The following is a 25,187-nucleotide window of genomic DNA, read 5'->3' on the forward strand; positions in this document are numbered from 1 at the left end:
AGAGCATTGTTGTTTTGTGTAAAACAAACCAACACTGACCCCTCGTCCTACTTCTGCAGACTTTGTGGCTCTGTAAAAGTGTCAGACTGTTTCCTTTTTCACTCCTGAAGGACATGAGTCATAATGGCTTTAATAGAGCCATAACAAAAGTATAATTTCTATTCAAAGTAGTTCCCTGCACAGTGAAGCATGGAGGCTATGCACTGCAGCAGCTGTACCCGTCCAGATGGATTAAAGTCTGACAATCGGACACTGTTTTCAGCAGCACCTGAATGAAGATTCGGCTGCAGCTTCTGCTGTGGAAACTAGAATGAGCAGATCTGCTGGTGTAGCCCAATCAAACACAGCACTCTCTATTATGGCAATTGGGTTGATCCTCTTTATTTGCAACAGGAAAATGATCCTTATGGGATTTAAAAAATACCAGTTGACTTATAGTTTGTATCTGCTTTGTTGTCGAGTCTACTGAAGTTCATAGTGAGCTAAACTTTGTCTTTATCAGACACTGGCAACCATCAAGTAATAGTTTTTGCTGAACACAGCAGACTGCGGTGCACAGGTATTTGTCCCAAAATACAGGCAAAGGTAGCCAAAAACCCGAGACAAGATCTTACTAAAAGGTACAGAAGAATAGTGAAAAAACTCAGGGGAAACTTTCCGGAAAATAATGCTGGGGCACTTGCTCGGAACTGTGAGGACAAACTGGCACAGACAAAGGGGATCACACAGACTAGATACACAAGGGAGGCAGAGTAATGAGGGACAGGTGAAACTAATCAGGGCAGGGTTGGTAATCACACAGGCGGGAAACACACAAAGGCAGAGAGTGAAGAAGAACTGTGTCTTTCAGGGCCAAACTATTTAACAAAGTAGTTAACAAAAAAACTGACTGGACTCAAATTACAATCACATATCAGATTATATTCACAGCTTTAATTCATGAAAATGTTGGGCAAAGTAAAAACTGCATATTTGCATGTTTGTTTTGAATAAGCTTTTAACTGAATTTGGTATATTGGTTTATTTTTGTACTGCATATTATACAATAAAATATATTTAGAGAGAGCAAATGTCATTTATTTTGAATAAGGGAAGATACACATTTCTTTTAATATAAATAATTTAGTCCTGTTGAGTCCAAAAGACAAACACACACATAACCACAATACTAAACTTTCTATTTGTTTATCCTTGAAATGTTTTTATTTCTGCCTCTGTATTGTAAGAAAAAAATACAATGTTAAATTTATACTAGTTTTTTTTTACATTCTCTGTGTTTATATTTAATTTTACAGAGAAATGATTGTACCACCAAAGACAAATAATCAGTGTCCCTCTCTCCATCCACTTAATCTTTAACCTTTAATTGAGAGTGCACAATAATCCCCTTTACTTTACTTCCTCCCTTCTACATCTCTCCCTTTTCCATGCAGCAGTGTGCTGGCCCTTGGATGACTGTAGCCCAGACCAAGGACAAGGACACTGCCTGAGTTTTTGGTTTGAGACTGAATGGACTGGGAGACGTGTGCCAGATGAGCCAGGCAGCCGGAGGCACATGTTGTTGACTGAGTTTGTTGCTGTTGTGAGCTGGGCAGCAGAATATAAAAGTATTGCGTTAGATGGGCTACTGAATCTGTGCGTCTGTGCTGGGGAACTCACAGGGGTAGCAAGACTGCTACAGTCGCATACAGCTTCTTTAAAACGTATTTTCTCAACACTGTCACACTCCGAAGTCATCGAAATCCAGCACTTGGGCAGTGACGAAAAAAGCCGTCCTTTAACATCAGCATGGTCGCCGTTATAGTTTAACGGTGCTCGGTGACATCAGGGGGAAACACAGCTAGACAAGAATGAAAATAAGTTGCTGAAAGTCCCAGTGGGGCGGGTGGGTCCAACAACTACCAACTTTTACCCGGGAGAGTAGTGTTTGAGTCCCGTGAGATTATAAAACCAAACCCTGTTCTTTTTTCCTAAACCCAATCACGTTTTTGTTGTTCAAGGAAAAAAACTTTTTGTTTTACCAACGTAGTGCATTTATTTTGAAGAAGACTGTATGTAAATGGTACATTTACTGTGAAAATGGGCATTTATTTTGAAAGAAGACAATCCATGTAACAGGCAGAACTTGACATGGCGTCCCAGAACATCAACAACCAACACACCCAGGGTACCTTGCACGTCGTATGTGGATGTGGAAAGTCCATGACCAAATATTAATATGTGACAAGGTCAGAGCGAGAACGTGTTGGCTTTCTTTAAGCCACTATTCTGCAAAATCTAGGATTTTTTTTGATTTAGCCTGTTATTTCTTGTTTGTTTGTTGTTGTTTTTTAGGTTTTTCAACAAGAAAAACATCCACATCTGAAAACTTTTCCTGACACTAGTTGAACCTCTGCAGAATGCACATTTGCAAATCCATATATCCACATTTTTAACACAACATAAAGTACAGCTCGTGTGTAGGAGGGTTTAAATTATTCATGATTTTATTAATAATACACTGCAATATTATTATACTGTCTGTTTACTTAGACCTGCCTGTCAACTGTCAGGAGTGTGTGTGTGTGTGTGTGTGTGTGTGTGTGTGGTTTTACTTCTGTTTTGTTAGTTGCAATGCCAGCGTCTGATCTTGGGGACGTTTTTGAAAAACAATTAACAGGAAAGAAAAACAAAATAGGGTTTGGTATGTTTTATGTTCTTAAGTAAACATTGCAATTTCATTTCCAGCTCTATCTCATTATGCAAAAAAACTAAATAAACATAGTTTATTCATAAAAAGCCTTGAAGAAATATCGTGCATATGATTTACTCCATGCATGATATATGTGTGTAGTGACATCAACAGAGCGCTGTCCTCGTCGTCTGACCAGATCTTCGCCATCTTCCTCATGCTCTGTTTTGACAGGAGGCTTAACTTTAGGATTAACTGTTGGGTGCTCTCCATTAAGGCTTTGTGAGGAGGTCACATCCAGAGTGCATGTGTAGTCTGCTGTGGTCTACGCACCCCTGGACGGTCAGATGCCAGGGAATAATTCAAGATGTCTGATGCTCCACAGTCACCTCTCTTAACTGTTGTTTGAGTGAAACTGTAAAAAATACAATAAATGAAAAGGTACTTTCAGGGCTGCTGCTTCCCCTTTTTATCCTCTAAGAGCACAGAGCACCTTTGCATCTGAATAATGTGGTGGTAATGGACTTGTGAGCTGAGAGTGGCCGTCCACTGGGAGAGCAGACCAGCAAACGAACACAGTCAACAAATATAACTGAAAGCAGCATACAGCCCGGCAATGCCCTGTCACTTAATTATCTATTTCCAGGGGGCGTTATCAGCGTGTGCAGACCAAAAGGCCTCTGGACATAATTGGATGGACTTATAACCAGTAAGGACAACAACAACAAAAAAATGGCGGCCTGGTCACAAACTTTCTACAATTACAGCTAAACAGTACACTAAAATCTGTTCTTGAAACAGGCTGGAAATCTGATTATGCAGCATGGGCTAGCAGATATGATTGTTTCCCAGGCTCAAAATACAATGCAAGTAATGATTAAAAACGTAGTTTTATCCAGGCCAGGTTGTGGAGGCAACAGGCTGAGCAAAGAACTCCAGACATCCCTCTCCCTAGCAACACTTTCCAGCTCCTCCTAGGGAATCCCAAGGCATTCCCAGGCCAGATGAGATATGTAATCCCTCCAGCATGTTCTGGGTCTACCCCGGGGCCTCCTAGCATTTGGATGTGCCTGGAACACCTCTAACGGGAGGCGCCCAGACAGCATCCTGATTAGATGCCCAAACCACCTCAGCTGGCCCGTTCTGATGCAATTAGCTACTCTACTCAGAGCTCCCTTCGGATGTCTGAGCTCCTTACCCTATCTCTAAGGTTGAGCCCAGCCACCCTGTGGCGGAAACTCATTTTGGCCACTTGTGTCCATGATTTCATTTTTATGGTTACTACCTAGAGCTCATGACTATAGGTGAGGGTTGGAATGTAGATGGACCAGTAAATCGAAAGCTTTGCCCTCTGGCTCAGCCAGAACATCTTGGAAAAATTATTTAAACCGTTTATTCAGTGTTCAGGTAAAAGTCTGCTTTTTGCCACCACATTTGGTTGTTTGTGAGACATTCTAAACATCTAGTGGTTTATTCCATAGTCTCAAATATTAAACTACTTTAAAATAATGTAGAGTGTCTATTTGCACCTGAGTGAATATAGTAACACTGCATTCGTCACACTAATGCATGGGAGTTGGAAGCAGTTAGAATTAGGGCAAAGAGGTCATGGTAAGGGCTAGTACTAACCAATGCCAGATATTCTCTAGGATTAAAGCGTTACATTTAATGAGAAAAAGCTCACAAAGGTACTGCAAGAAAGTCAGGTGATGTAGTAACCCATAAAGAGCGACACAGTCCATGGATGCAGTAAGACATGGTAGATAAATGGGTCAAGCAGGATTTCCATACAGGTAACTTGAGTTTAAGTCATACTCTTGTGCCTACTCTGTGCCAGCTTTCAAGAGCACAGAGGCAGGTTGCATTTGTGGTTGCTAAGCAACCTCGACAAGCACCCTATCATAGCCTATTCACCCGAAAATGAGTGTAGAGTTGATCTTCTTCCAGGCGCTGTTTGTGTGTAGGCCTACTCTCCATGGAAAAGACGAAAAGCTCTGGCAGCCCTGCACTAAAATGATCAACTTCTCCTCCTTATTTATCACAGACTGATATTTACGGAAGAAAGGAAAGATATCAGTTGGCTGTGTTTGGTTGGTCCTTGTCACATGACATGCGGTGTGTGCTGCTGCGTTCCAAAGTTGAACTCTGTTTATCTTGGGTTGCAGCTGTGGTACCCTGAAAAATAGATGGTTGGGAACATGTGTGCGCTGCCATTGAAAACAGTGAATTTGTGGCTGCAAAAACCATGGCAAGTGTACAGCCCCCAGAGCTGCTGAATGCACACCGTGTACAAAAGCTTTAGCAGAAAAGCTGAATAGACCATTTCATCTTAACATCATATTATAATGTTGCTAGGAAACCCCAGAATATACATTTAGGTGTAATTAGCCACATTGGTTACTTTCACCCTTGGTGTAAATAGCATTGTTGGCTACAGACACCTGGTGCAAAGAGCATTTGCCTAGATTACATTAAAATTCAAAATGGAAAAAATAAGGTGTATTCCACAGTAGTTACTCTTTGTATTTCCTTATTAGAAAAATACAGAAGCACTTCACCACGTACTGCCCGAAAGTATAAAGTTAAGTATTTATCTTTGCTCTCTTTTTTCCCCAACTATGTTAGTGTACCTAAACTAATACTGCAGTATTTTCTCACCAACTTTCACACACATACACACACACACACACACTTTTTAGCTCTGTAGGTCTCAGTGCTCACCAGATAACCACTTCAAAAAGGGACACAGTGAGGGACTCCACATGTAATGATATAAAATGCAGTAAGATGTTTTTTTTTCTTTTGCAATGAAAGAAAAATAAAAAATAAAAATACAGTTAAAAGGTAAACTTATGGTCAGCGGCCCAGCAAATCGTGAATTCTGTGGAGCTCACAGTTCGATGGGCGGATGTGCTAGATGAAGCACGTCAATGAAAAATCGCTCCTAACCCCGAGACTCCGAACAGAGGCAGACCAGCAGAGGTGGAAGCCTATAGCCTGCACCCTGTGGAAGATGGATGCGGAGGATTTGTACCATAGGAAGTGTAACACTAGGTGAAATAGGCATTCATGTGGCTGTAAGGGCTCTGTCAGGAGCAGCGGTGGGAGCAACTGTATGAGAGTGACTGAGGAGAGCACATGCTGTACAGACTGGGGGTTTGCAGGAACTCTGTATGAAGAGTAGAAGAGTTTTTCAGGGCAATAGTGATGTGAAACATGTAAACAGTGCAGTTTGGAATATATTCCCCCTTTATTACACCCTGTCTACACCAGATAGGTTTCAGCCACATTTTTAAAATAACTGTCAGAGATTACAGGTACATTTCCATTTTAACCAATGCAGCCATCTACACAGCAATATATGAGCTCACCCTGTGCTTGACAGCTACCTCAAGCATCTTTTTATATTCCAAGTCACTTTTGTTTTTCCATCCGCCTTGCACCATGTCTAACATGCTTTGAGTTTGTTTTGCTGGATTATGCATTATTTGCCCGAGGTGACTTTAATGAAAATGTTGCTTGTTGGTTGACAGATTTCAAATACGTTTTTCCTGCCAGTATGTCTGCTGATAAAGTTCTTTACTAGTTTCCTAGTACACTGTAGAGTAGTTTGTCTGCCAGCATGTTCCTTTCCTGTTAGGCGCGTTAACAAACTAGTTCAAATGTTAAAGTTTTAATATACTGGAAGCTTGGTAGTGTCTTTAATCCAAACTTTTTGTACCTTATCCAGTGTTTGTTTCATGATCCCATCCTCTCACCTAAATGCCATCCACATAGGTGTTTTCCATTATTCAGGATCTCTGCATGGGCTTAAGTTCAGCTTCAATTTAGTATACTGGGAATTACAAGAGGTTACCAATGTCAGGCTTAGTCAACACGGTCTCTTTCTGAAGTTGACAAAATCTGGTGTGCGGGCAGTTACGTCTGGCGTCAGACACCGTCGAAAAAAGCCATCCTTTCCAATAGCATGACATATGGCTGGCCGTTGCTATAGTTTAACAGCGCCCAGCGGCATCAAGGGGAAACACAGTGGGACTAGAACAAAAGTTAAGGCAGCAAATGACCATGTAGGGTGGGTGTGAGAGAGAGGGTGGGAGACCAGTGTTTGTTTCCTGTGAGCTTGTAAAGCCAAACCCTGTTCTGTTTTTCCTGAACAAAACTAGGTGCTTTTGTTGCCTAAACCCAACCACGTGTGTTGGCTAAAGGTAACCACGTTTGCTGTTGGAGTAGAAAAGATGTCAGTTTGCAGTGTTTTACCGATAAAGTATGCTTATTTTGAAAGAGACTGTATGCAAACTGCACATTTCCTGTGAAAACTGAAAGAACTGTATTTTGAAAAAAGACAGTTAATGTAACAGGCAGAACTTCACACAGTGTCCCAGAACGTCAACAACCAACCCACCCAGGGTACCTTGCATTTCGTATCTGGACATGGAAAGTCCTGGAATGTCAACAAACAAGAATGTGTTGGAACACTAAAGACAAGAAAAGAAAAATACTTGTCCAAATGAAAACACAGAACACAACCGATGAGCTGTCAAGAGCATAATCCTAAATCCATGCAAAGAAGACCATGTTGGCCAAACTGCATTCTGATGCCTCTGTTCCGCAATATGAGTAACTGTACATTAACTGTAAAGAGTTATGTTAGCAAGGTTAGAGCCAGCACTATTTTGGTCATGTCAACCATTGCTGACCAGACCTTTGAATTCGTCCACTCCACCAAGATTGATCTGATTTAGTAATCTGGTAACCTGGAAATCCAGATGCTCCGCCCCTAGCAAATTCGAATTTGCTCTGCACGGGGATCTGGCCCCGATGAGCAGAGCCCGGTGAAATGCATATCGGACCAATCAGATCAGTCTATCTGACAGAGGTGGGCTCTGGACGGGCGTAATGTGATGACGACAGCGCTGCACCATGGGAGTCTAAAAGTAAGTGCCGAAGGACCACGTCCATTCAATTTAACTTTGGAAGACACGCTTAGTCAACTTATCTTTTTCCTTGAGAGAGGAACAGAAGACTACCCTAGAAGCCTTCGCTTCCAGGAAGGACGTTTTTGCCATTTTGCCGACGGGATATGGCAAAAGCATAATATACCAGTTAGCCCCACTGGTCGGCAAACAAATGGGGCTAAGTGCAATGAATATGTCACCTTGTTTTTTGCTCTGATTGGCCATCATGCTATCCAATTGCGTGTGGCGGCATTTGAAATGCCTCAGTTAGTGCCGCCCCTTGGGTTGGAAGGGTGTATCAGTGAGGGCCAGACAAAATCTTTCTAGATTTGAGTCTGGATTTGCAGGCTAGTCATCTGGCGTCATGAAACAGCATTTTTTTGCTTGTCAAGCGGTGTGCCAGAACCAGTGAGGAGTAATAACAACGATGGCAAGTGCCACAGATTTCGTAGTTTGTTTATAATTCCCTCCACTCCATTCTTAAAATCCCGGCAAAACCAGTATGTTGGCATGACCATGCTTCAGCGGGAACTGCCCATTGGTTCGACAGCCCATTGGTTCGACAGCCCATTGTTCCGACCATATTAAACTCATTGTTCCGAAGTCTGTTCCGAAATCATCATGATGCCCTGTGGTTAAGGTCTGGTTAGGTTTAGGCACAAAAACCACTTGGTTAGGGTCAGGAGAAGATCATGGTGTGGGTTAAAATGAAAAAGAAAGTGACAAACTCATAAGCCGTGAGCCTGCTCCGCCTCAAGCCGGTCGCGGCGCACCATATGCCCGCCACGAGCCATTCAGCACCATGGACAGTCGGACTAATGGGATGTCGAACCAATGGGCTGTCGAACCAATGACATGGACCCGCTTCAGCGTGGGCCTAAAATGACCTTATTTAGGCAGATACCTTTGTCTCTAATTACTGATTAGGGAAATTCAAACACCCGAAATGGTTAGAGTGGACCCAATGCCAGACTGAAGATGGAAACAGGGTGTAACAAGTTCAAAATTCTGTCTGACATCAGGAAAGAAAAGCACAGTTGTAACTAATAACACTTTTGGTGGATCCAGATGTCCCAGTGAGTCACGGCTAACAGCCATTATGCACAATATGAAAGCCCTGGAACTGGGACAGCTGAATAGTATGCAACCATTATGAATGTTGTCAGTTCCACCTGTGTTCGGGTGCAGTCTGTAGGACAAACACACGTAGCCCTAGGAAGGGCTTTAATCAGGCATAATTAGCTGCACACCTGTGTGGACACCATGCAAGTGTTTATGGCTTTTAAGGGTTACACAACTAAATGACATGGTTAAGCTACCTTGCATTATATTATGTTTAGGGCTGACAAAGTTAACACGTGAACAATGAGTTAATGCAAATTCCCATTAACGCCACCAAAGTATTTTGATGCTTGATTAACGCACGTATATGTTCTGTAATTATGACCCTCAGCTCAGTCCGTAGTTTGGGAAATCAGGAAGCGATGCAGCATTAACGTTGTGGATGTCATGATGTTTGTTTTGGTGTTTGGTTTTGTGTTTGGGATGTTCTGTGTTTTTTCTTTTCTCTTTCCCCCTCCCTTTTCTCTCCCTGGCAGTGTGTGTGCAGCTGAGGGTGTGGCTGGCCGGCTCTTCATAATGAGGCACACCTGGTGTTCATTCAGTAATCACTCCTGCAATAAAAGCCTGGTCAAGACGCCACTCCTGTGCCAGATTATCCTGTCTCAGTCGGTAACGTAGTGGCTCAGCCTTTTGTGAAAAAGTGAATTTCGTGTTTCTTCATTACTCTTAAGCATTCTTTGTTTTTTGTGCAGCTGCCGGTGTGCCTCCTGCCGTACCTGATTGCAGCTTCCTGTGTTTCAGTGTCTCCGCATGCTGAGTCCGTTCCAGCAACGCCAGCCAGCCCTCCGCTGCCTCCATTTGGCCCTTTTTCTGATTTTTGAACTTCATGTTTTTCAGTAAACACTTTGAACTGTTTTTCTGCTTCCGTCTCTGCATTTTGGGGTCCAAACACAAAACCAAATCATAACAGTGGATGGCGAGCAGAGACAAAGCTCTGTGAGCAGAAATGTATAAAGAAAGGGGTCTTTTGAATGGCAAGTTCTGCCATGGTATACTTTCAGCATATTTTTTGATCATGCAGTACCTTTTAAAATTATTCTGGAGAATATTCTGGACAGTATTAGTCATCGTTTTGGGTTGTTGCAAAAAACATACATCTGCATAGCACAAGCATATTTGTCCACTCCCATGTTATAAGAGTATTAAAAACTTGAAAAAAAAAAAAACCCTTTAATGTACTTTTAGAATGGATAAAAAATGTGTGATTAATTTGGGATTAATCACGGGGTAACTATAGACAATTAAGCAATTAATTGCAATTACAGCCCTATTTATTTTTAATTATTACAAACGAATAACTGCACTTTAATTTAAGAACCATTTCAGTAACTTGGCTTGGGCTGAATATTCTCAGTTTTTTCCACACCACCATTGTTACACACAAGTTTCAGAGACCTTCACCAGAGCCTAAAAGCCTGCAGGGTGCTGGTAGCTGCCATGCTTTTTAAGCAACTGTACTACTTACTTCATCTTGGCGCAATACTTTGCTGTACTTAACAGACAAAGCCTCTATTGAGAAATATTTCAGCATTCTGAAAACCATTATTCATTCCTCCCTGAGTGTGAATGCTGCTCACTCCATTTAGATGAATAATATTCACTGTGCTGCACTAGAGAACAGAAAATTAAATTATTGTGTTATCTGGGATTGTCAGAGCTCCCAGTTCTGTCTCCATCTCAATCCACTCTGTCTCCCTCGCCTGTCTCACCCGACTCTCACACTGATTTACTCCAAATCATTGAGCCGTGTAGTGAATGTGACAATTGTGAGACATGGATTGGAATCAAATTTGGCACAAATCACTCTCAAACCAAAACAAACCTTATATCACTTTAGTCCAATGAAAAGCTAAATTTCTCCTGGCTGCACGTGCTCTTATCTTTTTTGACTAAGAGATCCACACTGTGGCTCTTACACCTCTGTGCTTGGCTGTTGCTAACTGCATTTTAAACAAAACTATTCTCAGTTATGAAATATGACTATGCAAATTAGGTGTTTAATTGCTACTGTTTAATGGCTCATTAACTAAAATGCATCTTATTCTGGACAGTTTTGTGCAACATATCAATTTATTCGAACACATGATAATAACTTTTAAAATAATTTCCCAGTAATTACTCAATTATTTAATTGTGAGAAATATAAATGTGCTATGCTGATGCCTTTCAATAGTCGCTTATTTTAATATTTATTTTGCAATGGAAAGGAAACAAATAGCAGTGAGTTTTTGAATGTTTTTCACAGTAAGGTGAAACATTTTGAATAATTTATCTTTAGTCAACTGAATCATTTTGCAGGAGTTCCATACAAATGCAGAGATGAACTCTGTATCTTCCTCCTTGATGGAAGAGGCTGAGCTACACATCCATAATTGTTTCTGCTCCTATTACATTATGTTAGCCTCATCATATGTTTTAAAGCTTCAGAGAGTAATCTCTCCTGCCAAGTAGATGTCAGGTGCACCATATATATGCATTCATTAAGATTTTCACCCCAGAGAGCATAACAAGGGCGATATGAAATGAAGACCTTTGGGTGCTGTGCGAGTTCATTTGATACCTTCCGTAATGAGGAAGATATTACGCCTCTTTGACAATGTGGTCTCTTGTGTGAGTTTCGTCCTAATACTCACTAATGAACTGTGGTTGTCAAAACCCACAATCATTGTCAGCAGAGAGGGAAGTACCCAACAGGGACCACCCTCTCAATTATCTCTGATAGTATTGGTATGCTGCAACATTTTAAACCCTTTAAAGCGTCCCATGTAAAGGAGTCAGTGTTGGACCTTGATGGTCCCAGTTGGGTTTTTCTATCTTTAAGTGGAACAGCCTTGTAATATTTTAGTTTGCATCGGGGAGAGGGCTGTAGGTTTTGAATGGGCACCAGGGAGGGCAGAATGACTTTTAATGATGGATTATATTTGCTTTAAATGTGTCCCCTGTATGTCCTTAAATTCTTCTATTCTTGGCTCAGTGTTTGAGGAAAGTGAAACTGTTTTTGTGTTGTGATCACGCTACACTGATCAACTCCTCACTTATGTAGCTCTTGTTCACTAAAACGCACACACTCACACAGCTGACCAAGGGGAGCAGCTAAGGGTCAAACAGGGATCAAACCACAAACCTTCCGTCTGAGCCACACAAAGGCCTATTTATCTTACTCACATGGCATTCTGTGGTAGCACCACAGTGATCAATGACAAACTGTGGACGAGACACTTGATCTCATTTTAGATTATGACCCTGATGAGGATGAGAATATTAAACCTCAAAATGCGATGGAGAGATGGAGACACAGAGGTCAATACTGAACATTATTCCAACCATGTCAGTCAACTCAAGAATCAATACAGAGAGCCCACGCTCACACACACTCACTTAAGTTGAGTTTGATTTCCAGGCAGATACCTGTGCTAAGGACAGCTGGAAGTGTTATGCATGTTAGGGCTCGGAACATACTGTTCCTGCAAGAAAAAGAAAAAGAAATAAAAAAATGTGGATACCTCTTTTACGTATTTTATGTCTTTTATAGAGTTGATTGTTGAAAGATGACAGGAAACGAGGGGAAAAAGACATGGACAATGGCAAGCACTAAAGGTCCCTCAAAATTTGAACAGAAGGACTTGTGATATGAGGTCTCTTAAAGGTATACTATGCAGGATTTTCCTAAAGAACAGTGGATGGACACTCATACAAAAGTAATTCTTCTCAATCACGGCCAAGTTTGAATGTTTGTTTACAACCAGTAACCGCAATCCCTTTATAGCATACCTTTAAACCTCTAAAGCCCCCTTTACACTGCCCCTTTAAGGCAACAGTTTCACTCCATTATGCTGCCTCGCCGTTCTGTTTAAAAGGTATAATCATGGAACAGAGCTGTCTTACCTTTAAGGTGGCATTGTGGGTTAGCCTGGAAATTCAGACTCGAATCTAGAAAGATTTTGAGCCTGGCCCTCACCGATACACCCTTCCAACCCAAGGAGCGGCACTAACTGAGGCATTTCAAATGCCACCACACGCAATTGGATAGCACGATAGCCAATCAGAGCAAAAAACAAGATGACATATTCATTGCAGTAAGCCCCATTGGTTTGCCGACCAGTGGGGCTAACTGATATATTATGCTTTTGCCGTATTCCTTCAGCAAAACAGCAAAAACGTCCTTCCTGGAAGCGAAGGCTTCTAGGGCAGTATTCTGTTCCTCTCTCAAGGAAAAAGATAAGTGTAGTTGGCTTAGCGTTTCTTCCAAAGCTAAATTGAATGGACGTGGTCCTTCGGCAGCTGCCATCTTGGCTGTTTACTTTTCAACTCCTATGGCGCAGCGCTGTCTTCATCACGTTACGCCCGCCTCTGTCAGATAGACTGATCTGAGTGGTCCGATAGGCGATTCAGCGGGCTCTGCTCGTCGGGGCCAGATCCTCGTGCAGTGCAAATTCGAATTTACTTGGGACGGGGCATCTGGATTTACAGGTTAATCGTGGGTAGTAACAGCACTGAAACAAGGTCTGTATAAACTGGACACCCGGCAGGACAGGATGATGGGCAGAATGGGTATGACAATACCTGCAACCCACTGCAAACAATTTAAAAAGTAGCAGTTAGCAGCTAACTTAACGAAGAAGGACAGTGGCTGAAAATGTCCACAAATAGGAAAAACAATGAGGTCCAGAAGCTCCTGATAATTCTGAGCAGTGGACAAGATCAGCCACCATATAACAGGGACGGTAAATTATTGTTATTACCATATTATGCCATTGTATAGTGCTGCCCATGCATATGTTATATTTCAAAAAAGGGCTGAAGCCACCTGAGTGCCCTGAGAACAACAGACACTGATTATGGTACAGGAATGGTTTGAAAAGTTTATGAGGATGTTTTGGTACCTTGTTTCCATAAAAGTGAAGCATTTGATACACTGTTTGTAGATATTGCCCTATTAATCCCAACCTGTGGCGCCAGATGGTTTGTCACACAGAGCCATCTGACAGGGAACATTGGAAACTGACTGAAAAAGATCAGGCACTTTCAAAACATACTTGGCAGTAGATTGGGCAGACCATCTGTCTATCACCGTCTATCATGAGAGCGAAAACATATTTCCTGCCTGGAGAAGCCTCGTTGCTGTACAGTTTTGATATAACTGGTGCCATAGCAACATCTACGCTAATGTCTTTAGGAGCCGCCATTGTTGTTTTGAATGAAGAGTCACTTCTCAGTGTCATCCCATACACCTAAACCACATGTGTAGCTGCCAGCAACTTCTTCTAAAATGTGTCTGCACCACCAGGGGTTTGGATCAATCAGCAAACAAGATCGATTTCCATATGATCTCTTGAGTTTGCAAGAATCCAACCTCAGTGCAAGGTAATTAATCCCCTATGGCTATCATTAAAATATTACTCCATCGTAAAATTACCCTAATATAACCTTCCTCTTTTTTTCCAGATAACCCTGATAAAGCGAATAATGGATCAAACCTATCAAGGTCTGTATCAGTTCATTTTCTCTTGTGTAAACAACTTGGTTTGCATCCAATGCTTAAATAAGGCAACCATAAATAGTAATTAGCATTCCCGCCCTGCTCGACATACATGTTTATTTGGCTCTCTCACACATTTCTCCCCTCCATATTCTTCTCCCCTCATTGTTCTGCCTACAGGAGCATAAAGAAACAGTGCATACATATCTGTCATCACAAGCAATAGTGATCGGCAGCCTTGCCTATCCATTATTACCCATGAAATTCAACGAGTGAAGCATAAAATTGAAATGAAGAGCTGATCTGTATTGTGATGGCTCATTTCCTTATTCCACATCTACGCATTAATTCTAATTATGCCCAAGCTGTCCCCACTTCCCTTCTAGGAGAGGTTTCTGTGTCAGGGTTTCTGTCAGAGCTGCCTTTCCATGATAAAGTAGCAGGGAGAGCCAATATTCGTCACTGCCAGAGATAGGCTTCACACACATCTGGAGGCCTATTTATCAGGCAATGCCACCACTGGCGCAGGAAGACACACATAGATGCACCACAATGTGCTCAGGACAGCACACAAACAAGTGCTACACAAGATGTTGAATTTTCATGTGCACCAACCATACATGCATAATTATACATTGTGTTACTCACTGATGTTTGGAGGTGACATACATACCAACCCACATATTTACATTCCTATACAGCAGGAGATGCTGCAGTCAAATCACTTCAAAGAAAGGAGCACATCAGCTGCTGCCCTGTGGCAAATATTCATATACCAACATACTTGAATGTTTAATTATGAGTCCAATTTGTAATTCTAGGAAACAGCAATCATATGATGATGTTGTAGTTGGTTGTTGTGTTTTGGATCAGCTGGGTGGATATCGTTGTGGAATGGGTAAGAAAAGACAAATTTTGGGGGGTAGCAGTGCTCTCTGGAAAAACTTTACAACTCCAGATCAAACAAAATGGGCTGCCAGAGCAAAAAGAATATTTTATCCGATAAGCATGATGTGGATTTTGGAAATGATTACATCTTTTTATTTTTATTTATTTTTTTTTTAAATAAATTTTGACTTTCAGACTATAAAATGCTCTTGAGTGATTGGAAATGTCCGGCATTCTCTGGTGTCCTCCATCAGCTGTGCTGGTGACATGGTGTTACTAGCTTAAACATTAATTAATAATATTAATTATTAATATTTGTGGATGTTGGAGCTAAATCTGTTTATGGAAAAAATAATTCAGCAGATAATCTTAGTCATAACAAGATTGAGCTAGCAAAGAAGCGGTGTCTTTATACATAGGGTACTTACTCAGTTTGGGAAACCCGACAATCACTGGAAAGTATTAAGCTCATGTTGGCTGGTGGAATCAACAGGGACTAGAAAACAGATCTGTTGTTAGGTTGTTACTATGGTTCGGTCTACTTGCCAGAGTAGTAAACTAGGTTTTATTACATATAGGTGCCTACTTATGATTCTTTTTTCAGTTATCAGTCAGACCCTATGTATTTCCATGGAAACGGAGACAACTTTAAAAACTAATTGTCCCTCAACATGAATACATTTTGATTATATACTTTATTTTGTTGGTGCTAGTTGTATAATTGCAATATTACACTCTCGTGTAATATTGGTTAAATATATTGTTGATGAATTTCCATTCAGGTTGGTTAAAGGCACAAGAAAGTGCTGAAAGCTTGGCGACATAGTGACGACTTGTCCTCTTGGTCTGGAGCAGTTTATACCCCAACATAACAGTTATTAAATAGAGTGATATAAAATTAGGTGATGAGACAGCTATAGTAGTTTCTTACATTCTGGCCATTCTGTGTCTTTGTCACTCCAAAGGTCAGCACTGTCAAGACAGTTGTCAATCTGTCAGTAGCTCAAATTTGCAAATCAAACTTTAAGTTAAACTCTACATGCAAAAGCACTGATTTATGTTGCCTCTGCAGTGATTACACTGAATGGAATTGTTTTCTGTCCCTGTTATAGGTGCTGTTTTACACTGTCTGCTCAAGGCGGGAATGCTGCGCAGTTATTCCACCTTGCTGTTCTATGTAAGGGATAATGTATAATGAGCCGTTGAATACTGGGAAAATAACTCCCGACAGGGGAATAGAATAGTTTTATTCCCCTGAAGGGAGTTATTTTCCCAGTATTCACCGGCTCATTATACATTATCCCGCTTATTACACGGCTAATTATCAGTTAAATAAATAATGTTGTCTGCCTCCACGAAGTGCATTAAAACCGACCGGATTCGACAACTTTTGGTGAAAGTTTTGTACTCACCCAGGCTTAGTGGACTGAACCGAGGCATAAAACTCGCGTAAAATGTCATTAAGCATGACTGCCGAGTGTGTATTCAAATCCATGTTCTTTTGTTTTTGGCAGAGAAAGTCCGTATTCTTATTCTTCAGCGGCATCCCATTCCTCAAAATCCTTATAGCTACTCTCCAAATAAGTTAAAAGAAATGTTAAAATCAGCCACTTCACTTCAACGCTGGGCTACATAGCAACTGTGTAATGACCGTTGCTAGTAGCAACGGTCATTACATGCTGAATGCCGTGACTGACCAATCAGAATACAGCATTTAATAGAGCCGTGTAATAAATAAAGGTATTAACATGAATTGTGGCACAGAGTTGTTAAGCCAGCAGCAGAGGTAGTAGCAGAGCTGAATCGACGAAGGTATAAAAGGAACAATTGGCGTGGCAAGACCACTCTTTTGTACTCTGTGCTCTAACTCTCAAACCCATAACAACAACAAAATATAATTTACCACTGTAATATTTGTTTTGTGATCTTCATTACAAATGAGGAGTATTTACTTTGGAAGATAAAAAATGATACATAGACAACTGATCTCAGTAATGTTTTTCAGGATTGTTGAGAGCTGTGTCATCACAGCATGCAAAGTATGACGCCACATTACAGATACTAGTTTTGACTGTCAGTCATCTGGGTACTAAAACATCATTTTTAACATGCCACTGGCACCAGCCAAAACCAATAAGCACCATTCTGGAGAACTGGGACAAATCATGTCCTACCTAAAAAACAAAAAAAGGCTGAAAATTACAATCTACCAACACACTAATTCTGTTTGTGGGGTGAAATATTATTATGAAAGAATTAATTTATATGAAATATATTTGATTAAACAGCCTTGTTCCAGACAAGAACTCACAACTTAAAACAGTTTAAAAATGCATTAAAAGCATTCAAAATCTAAAAATGTGTCTTGGGTTTTTTGTCAACACTGTCAGGTTTCTACTAGTCTCGCTCACTGGTCTGGCTGTGCTGACTCTCACTTTAAGATTGGAGGAAAAAAATGCCCGGCTTTTTTTATTTCTTTCAACCAATCACAATCGTTCTTGGCGGTGCCACAGCAACGGTGCGCTTGAAAACTGGAGGTGGTAGGGTGGGACTTCAGCAGGTGGCTCGTTCCGCCCAATGAGAGGCTCATCTATGCAGTGAACTTCCACCCACTCAGACTAGGTTTCTACAAAAACATGATTTAATCAGGCATAGAGGAGCTTAGCTATATCCAAATAACTCTCACTTCCTTGTTTCCAAAAAGGTGGGAATGCTGCTCAAGTACTGAGTAAGCTCTCTATTATATGATTTTTATTAAATAATATTGCTATCGGGTGTGTCTCAGCCATAACAGGTCAACTGTGTAGCTCGTCTTAATCAAAACTAAATAAGAATTATGGTTTAAAAATGAGTATTTTGATTAGCATTAAGATAACTCTTAGCTAATGTACAAATAAAATGGCTGCTCACTGCGACTGCTGTGAACTTAATTAATATATTTCAGTCAGACAGCTCACAATTTAAATGTTTATTTAAACAGCAGAACACAGTTAGAGTTTGGTGTCTAGACTCCGGCCTCATCCGGCTCCCTGCAGATATGTTTACATGAGACAATGGGGAGTGATGATTAAATATTCCCCCCTAGCTGGAGCCTGCAGGTGGATGCTGGGGTGGAGGTGGGGCTGAAAGAGCAAGCACCAGCAAACACATATCCCCAGCCTAATTAAAGAATAAAAAATAAGCTTCACAAATGGTTGAAAGAAAAAGTGTTCCTCTGACTGTGAGTGAACTGCAAAAGAAATGTTGAGGTTATTGTTTGTATGTTTTTTTGGTACTGTATTTTCTCTCTGTATTTCTCTCGCATCATCTCATAAACATTTAATTTCCGTCTCATCAGCCTGAGTTGGCGCTCAGGACAGTCCCACACAAAGTCAAATTATATGGGCCACTGCTTCACAGACAAATGCCTGGAATTAGCATCTGGATATGCATTGTGCCCCAATCTCCCACACCAGCAAATTTTAATTTAAATATACACCCTTTCTGGAAGTCTGAGCTGGCTCGCTCAAATGAGACCAGAGTACCTTTTATGTTATGTCTACAAATTTTCATTGCAGAGTTGCTCAAGGTTACAATAGGCCATTTATTAAACTGTAATGGATTTTCTAGTTGATACATTCTGCAGTGAAACTGCACACTGAACGACTGGCTGGACTGTCTGATGGATGAGTTTTCATGAGGCTGCATTATGTATAACAAACCACTCCTTTTGCATTAGGTTTCGAGATGTGGAGGCACAGTTTTCAATATTTCATGTAATTTGGAGAACATGTTTTCAGTCAGCTTCAACTTTGCTGATTGGATGCTTTCTCTCTATTTCCAAAACCTTGAGAGACAAGTCCTAATAAAGACAGCATTGTTCTTGTCTTCTAGGCGTCACAGGGATGTGGAATTAAGCATTTAGTTATATTACACAATAGTGTAAGCTGCCCATTTTCAAACAATGTGTAATACATTGTGCTTATACTTGTAAAAATGTATATATATTTATTTATCCTTTTTTTTGTTTTTTTTTCTTTTTTTGTTGTAGCTAGGAATGTCCCATTGAGATATAAAAACCCTTCTCCAGGAAGTCAAAATGTACATTTTGCAGAGTTAATTAAAACAAAACAAAATGTAGCACATCAACATTAATGAATCATCCATTAGCCAGTATTATTACAGTTGTTTTGCCCTGCAGTACATTACTAATTACCAATAACATTTCATTTAAATTTATCTAGTCAAACAAGCTTTGTGATTCTTAGAGACGCACCCTGTTTAATTTGGGTTTCACCAAATCATCCTTCCACAATAACAAATGGCATTATGGGTGAATGTTGTCATACAAAATAAAAGGGAGGTGATTTGTTGAATTTTTAACTTTTTGAATTCCTTGGTCATGCAATGATCTAAAGTACATAGTGCAAGTGCATTTTGGGTATGTCCAACTTCATGGTGCATAATCTGGTGGCAAAGTACAACACAAGAGGTTGTATTTAGTCCGCTATGTGTGTTCTGGGCATAAGTAGCATGAATTCAACCAGCCCATTCCCTTTAAAAACCACATGTGCCAGCACCTGATGTAGTGCTTCTTACGTGCTGCAAATTGGAAAAGCGAGTGATTTTCTGATGAGAGGAATGCAGTATGGGTAGTAATGTCACTACAGCAAATCATGGGACATTAAAACAGCAAAACTAAACACTGTAGTTATCAATATGAGAAATGGAGCTAAACCTTTAAAGATAACTTTATATTTCTTTCCAGCAAAGTGACAATATGTTGCCTCAAACACAGTGTTGACTTACCTTAGAACAGATGTAGACATCATTGTTAATCTTATTCATGTTGAGTTGATGCTGTGGTCTAACGTTACCACACAACTTTATCCTAAGGAGACACTTTTCTCGGTTGAGATGTGGTTTAGGAAAGGGTAAAAAATACACCTCGTTGCCCAGCCTCTCAGGATACCTCATGTCAGAGTTGCACATACCCTATGCACACCGTTTGACCATTTTTAAACTTGTGTGTGGGAATGGCTATACGCACTGTGATTGGCTCATCGCGTTTGAGGGCGGGACTTAGCCATAGGTCAATTGAGAGGCCAAGCGGTAGACTTAAGAGCAAGCTAGTCTTAACCCTAGTTCAGACCAAAGATTTGTGACGAGATGAAACGTAGAGAAAAGTTGTAGCAGTGTGAACTGGCCGGTCTGAGTTCGACTCACATCTGCTGATGGTGTCACCTGCAACTCAGCTGGTCAAAATGCCAGTGGCTGGTTTTGGAACGTAACGCATGTGACCTGTTTCAACGGCTTGTAGTGGAGTCTTGTAGGGCTGGTTGGTCGCTACTCCTCACAATGGTAGTAGGTTGGGACGGCATTATCAGTGGTAACCACTGTGCATGTGCGACCAGAACAGCCACCACAACAAAAAACAGAAGAGCTTGGATTACAACATGCAAAGAGGAAGCGTGACTTACTTTTTCCTGCTACATTATTGCATTTAACATTGCATACGGCTCATTTAATATTTCAAAATTAATACAATTTCATAGGATTCCTGGAAAGCTTTGGCTAATGTATAAAGATGAGAGAAAAAAAGTTTTTCTGTGTAAAAATTCAAGCTGCTGCGTTCTGACAGAGTGGAAGTCATTTTGTTTCTCAGGGAGGCCATGGACAGTTTGTTTTCATCTACTTAAACACGCACAGACAACAGTCAGAAGATTTAGTCAATACATTACAATGTGAGGAAAAATGAGAATTAGAAGATTAGCCAACCCAGTCTCACTCGGAAGTTGATGAAATCCAGCGCCATTATAATCTGAAGGCTGTGAGGAACAGGTGGTGGATAGGTCCAGCAAACACCGACTCTCACCCAGGAGAGCAGTGTTCACATCCCATAAAATTATAAGGCCAAACCCTGTCCTTTTTTCCTACACGCAACCAATGCACCCAGGGTACCTTTCACGTCACATCTGGAAGTAGAAGGTCCGTGACCAAACATCAATTTGCAATGAGGTCAGAGTGAGATGGCCGCTTATGCCTCGACCTAAAAGGGTCAATTCTGCCATCACATATTATCAGTTTTGAGTCTGTGTTTGTTACAGTAAACATCAGAATTTTGACAGACAAGTTTTTATCACACATGTTATTCTAATTTATTCAGCTCAATACAAGCAATTACGCTTAATTCAACACGTCCAGGTTGTTTTTGTGCTTTCTTCAGCATGAAAACCTTCAAATTAACTTATGTGCACAGAGAGAAATACACAGCCCACACAACACCAAGCAAAGTGTCAGGGTTATTAAATAAGGTCAAATTTAAATAATCTACATGGTAATTGGCTATAATATGTAAATGTGGGGGAATTTAATCATAACACAGTTTACTGTTACAGCAAGTTGCAGAGAGGGCAAGAGAGAGAAGAGAGAAAGAACAATACACACAGCCACAGGAGGTTATGTGAGGTTATTTAAAATCTTCCACTCCAATTAATCACTTCCTGCGTGGGGGAGAGATCATCAGACCGTGACCACTATGTCCATGCTTGACACCTGAATTTAATTTGGGCAAATCTTATGTGTCTCAATTAGAGGAAACATAACTCCGCTCCACTTTATGATTTGGCCTAATAAAACATGCACTCCCTTTGCTGTTTTTCATAAGTTACCTTCACCACATACCTATATATGAAGCCCCTTAGTAGATATATACTACTGATGAAAGGCTTTCCTTAAACAATTTGTATGTGCCGTTAGCTGTGTTGTATGATGAGCCTGTTTTATACAAACATATGAGCAACATAAAGAATAAATACACTCTTTATTTTACCCAAGTTTAAATATAGCGTCTTGAGTTCACTCTCTCTTCTCACTCTGTTATCCTCACAAGGTCACAGTCGTCACCATCATTAACCCAGTGAACTGCTGACCTGAGAGAGTATGCGCAATTCATTATGCCCTCTTCAAATTATCTGGCAAATTAGCTCTGCCAAAGTCAGAGCGAGGCAATTACCTCAATCGTGTGAGAACTCCAATCAGAAACTCATCTCCATGACTAATACACAGACCTCCAGCGTACTCATATGGATATATTCTTAGGTTGTTTTCTTTCTTTTTTTGTCATAATGTTTCTCTGCATCATGTCAGGGTAAAATAACTTTCTCACTGACATTTCTGGGTCTATTTAGGTACCCTCTGCAGTATATCAGTGCATGTATCTCATGGGCGTTATGTATATCCATGAACATTAGAATAATTTATGAATTATTAGATTAATTTCTAAACATAGCACAAGCTAGAATTACAGCCTTGCAGTTGTATGCCTCCACTAACCAGTCAAGTTGCTGTTCACATGCATGTCTGTCCAGACTCAGATGTAGGCAAAACAGCAGACAGTGCTTCAAATACAGATGTTGTTGTACATAAGCTACATATTCTAAAACATGGATGCTTCAAACACATCTTCAACCCAGCAGCACAGAGGATCTATACACTTAATACATTCTCAAGGTGCACACCCAGCTTAGTGTCACCAATTAAGTAGACGACCAAATGTCTCCTCCTCTGTTCCTGAGGGTTAGGGTTAGGGTTAGGTGATGCCGTTTAATAATGGCTAGAAAAAGGTTTTTTCAGAACACTTTGATGTCACAGTGGAGTTGAACTTTGAACTTATGGATTTAAAATATAATAACATCATCAGTTTATCACATTAGACATTTGTGTGGAATTTTGTCATAATAAGCACATGAATTTATGAGTTATGGCCAAAAACATGTTTTGTTAGCTCACAGTGACCTCAACATTTGACCACCGAAATCGAATTAGTTCATTTTTGAGTGCACATGGACGTTAGGGCCAAATTTGTGGTAGTTCCCTCAAGGCCTTCTTGAGATATTGTATTTGGGAGAATGGGACAGAAGCAAGAGCACAATGACCTTGATTTTTTACTACCAAATTGTAATCAGCTCATCCTTCCGTAAAGGTGGGCATTTGTGCTAAATTTGAAGAAATTCCCCTAAGTTCTTACTGAGATTTAACATTCGCGAGAATGGGACAGACCAGGTCACTTCAACCTTGACCTTTTTGCCCACCAAAATCTGAACAGTTCATTGTTAAGTGCAGGTGGAAACTTGTGCCAAACTTGAGGAAATTCGCTCAAGGCCTTCATAAGATATCACATTCACGGGAATGAGACTGACACAAGGTCACAATGACCTTGACCTTTGACCATCAAAATCTAATCAGTTCATTGCTGAGTCCAAGGGGACATTTTTGCCAAATCTGAAGAAAGGTTGTCTTGAAATATCGCATTCAAGAGAGTGGGATTGAACAATGACTGTGACCATGACCTGTGACCTTTAACCACCAAATCTGCTCAGTTTATCCTTGAGTCCAAGTCAACATTTGCGCATTCACAAGAATGGGACGTATGAACGTACTGACAATCTGAAAACATAATGCCTCTGGCCACAGCTATTGCTGGCATGGAGACATAAAAATACGATGTTTTGAAATGGGGAACATATTTTCGAGAGGAAAACAACATCAGAGACAGTATATAAAATATCCACAATAAAGGGAATACAGTGAGAAATTGACTTGAGGGGTTAAAAGGTCCCCTGTCTCAGCTGTAAAATGTTAATCCTTGATCACATTCTTCTTTCTTCTCACAAATCTTACTTATTCCTCTGCGTTTCTCTTTAATTACTAACTCAGTGAAACCTTCAAGGCTGTGCCCCCTTGCTCTTTATTCATTCTTACAGGCATTCTTCTCTTTGGCCTTCAATCTCCCCCTGCCACTTTTTCCATTTCTCTCCCTTTCATTGTCTCATTTTTCTCCTCATATTTACTTCTTCTTTTCCTCCCTTTTATTTCAGGCAAACTTGCTTCAGTGTAAGACGGATCACAGCTCTGGTCTATGCAATCTATCCTCTCTCTCCCTCTCAGCTCTTTCCCTCCAGCACTCTTTTCTTTTCTCCTTTTCTTTCATTAATGACTGGCTTTGACCCTCTTTAACCCCACTAACTCCAGCACGCTGGTCTATATTCAAGAGACATGTTGATCGAAGGATGACTCCCTCTGTTAAGCACCACTTGAATGTGTTTGGCCTTGAGAGGCAGTGTGTGGCCTACTGCTTAAAAATAACTTAAAAAAAAGTGAATGTGAAAGAGAAAGTGAGAAAATATTGACAAAACATTAGAAAAAGGATTTGAATTCAGACCTGGGTATGGCTATTAGGTCCGTGCAAAAGTTTTATTTGGGTTTTTCTTTTTGCATGAAGCTTCAATACCACATCCTCCTACTGTACTGCAGTAAATAAGGCAGTGCATAGACCCTGTAGAGACAACGTAGTAGTAGATAAAAAGTTGAAGTCTAAAATGCTATAATACAATAACAACATTTAAATAATACATGCATTTAAAAAAGAACCATAGTAACTATAAATAGTTAAAGGAATAACACAAATAAGAATCTCAATAAAATGTGTAAAATTTATGCTCTTTTTATAACATGCCAAACTGAAAGAACCCCTGTACATTTTAAGATAACCTCACAGGCCACCACTGCAAAGAGTCATTAAAATAACCTCGACAAAGTTCAGACCTCACAGCCACACACAAATCACAATAAATAACTATCGATTCATTGCCCACACATTGGGAAACCGTTTTCTAACCCGCATGTCATCGGACAAATTAGTCTTCAGCCAGATATGTTGTTTGTAACTGCCCTCCAAAACAACACATATAAGGCTTTCCCAATGTGACATAACTTTTTCCATGCTGACATCATTTGTCACTGCTGTCCAAAAACCTTTTTCCCTCTGTGGTGCCATTGAGGTTAAAGGGATAGTGCACCCTAATATGAAAATTCAGCCATTATCTACTCACCCATATGCCGATGGAGGCTCAGGTGAAGTCTTAGAGTCCTCACAACACTTGTGAAGATCCAAGGGGAGAGGGGGTAGCAACTAAACTCCACCTAATGGAGGCTTATGGTGCCCCAGATTCAAACATCCAAAAACACATAATTGAAATCACAAAATATCTCCATACTGCTCGTCCATAGTGATCCAAGCGTCCTGAAGCCC

This window comes from Epinephelus lanceolatus, chromosome 2 (genome assembly GCF_041903045.1).
Source record: "Epinephelus lanceolatus isolate andai-2023 chromosome 2, ASM4190304v1, whole genome shotgun sequence".
Lineage (NCBI taxonomy): Eukaryota > Metazoa > Chordata > Actinopteri > Perciformes > Serranidae > Epinephelus > Epinephelus lanceolatus.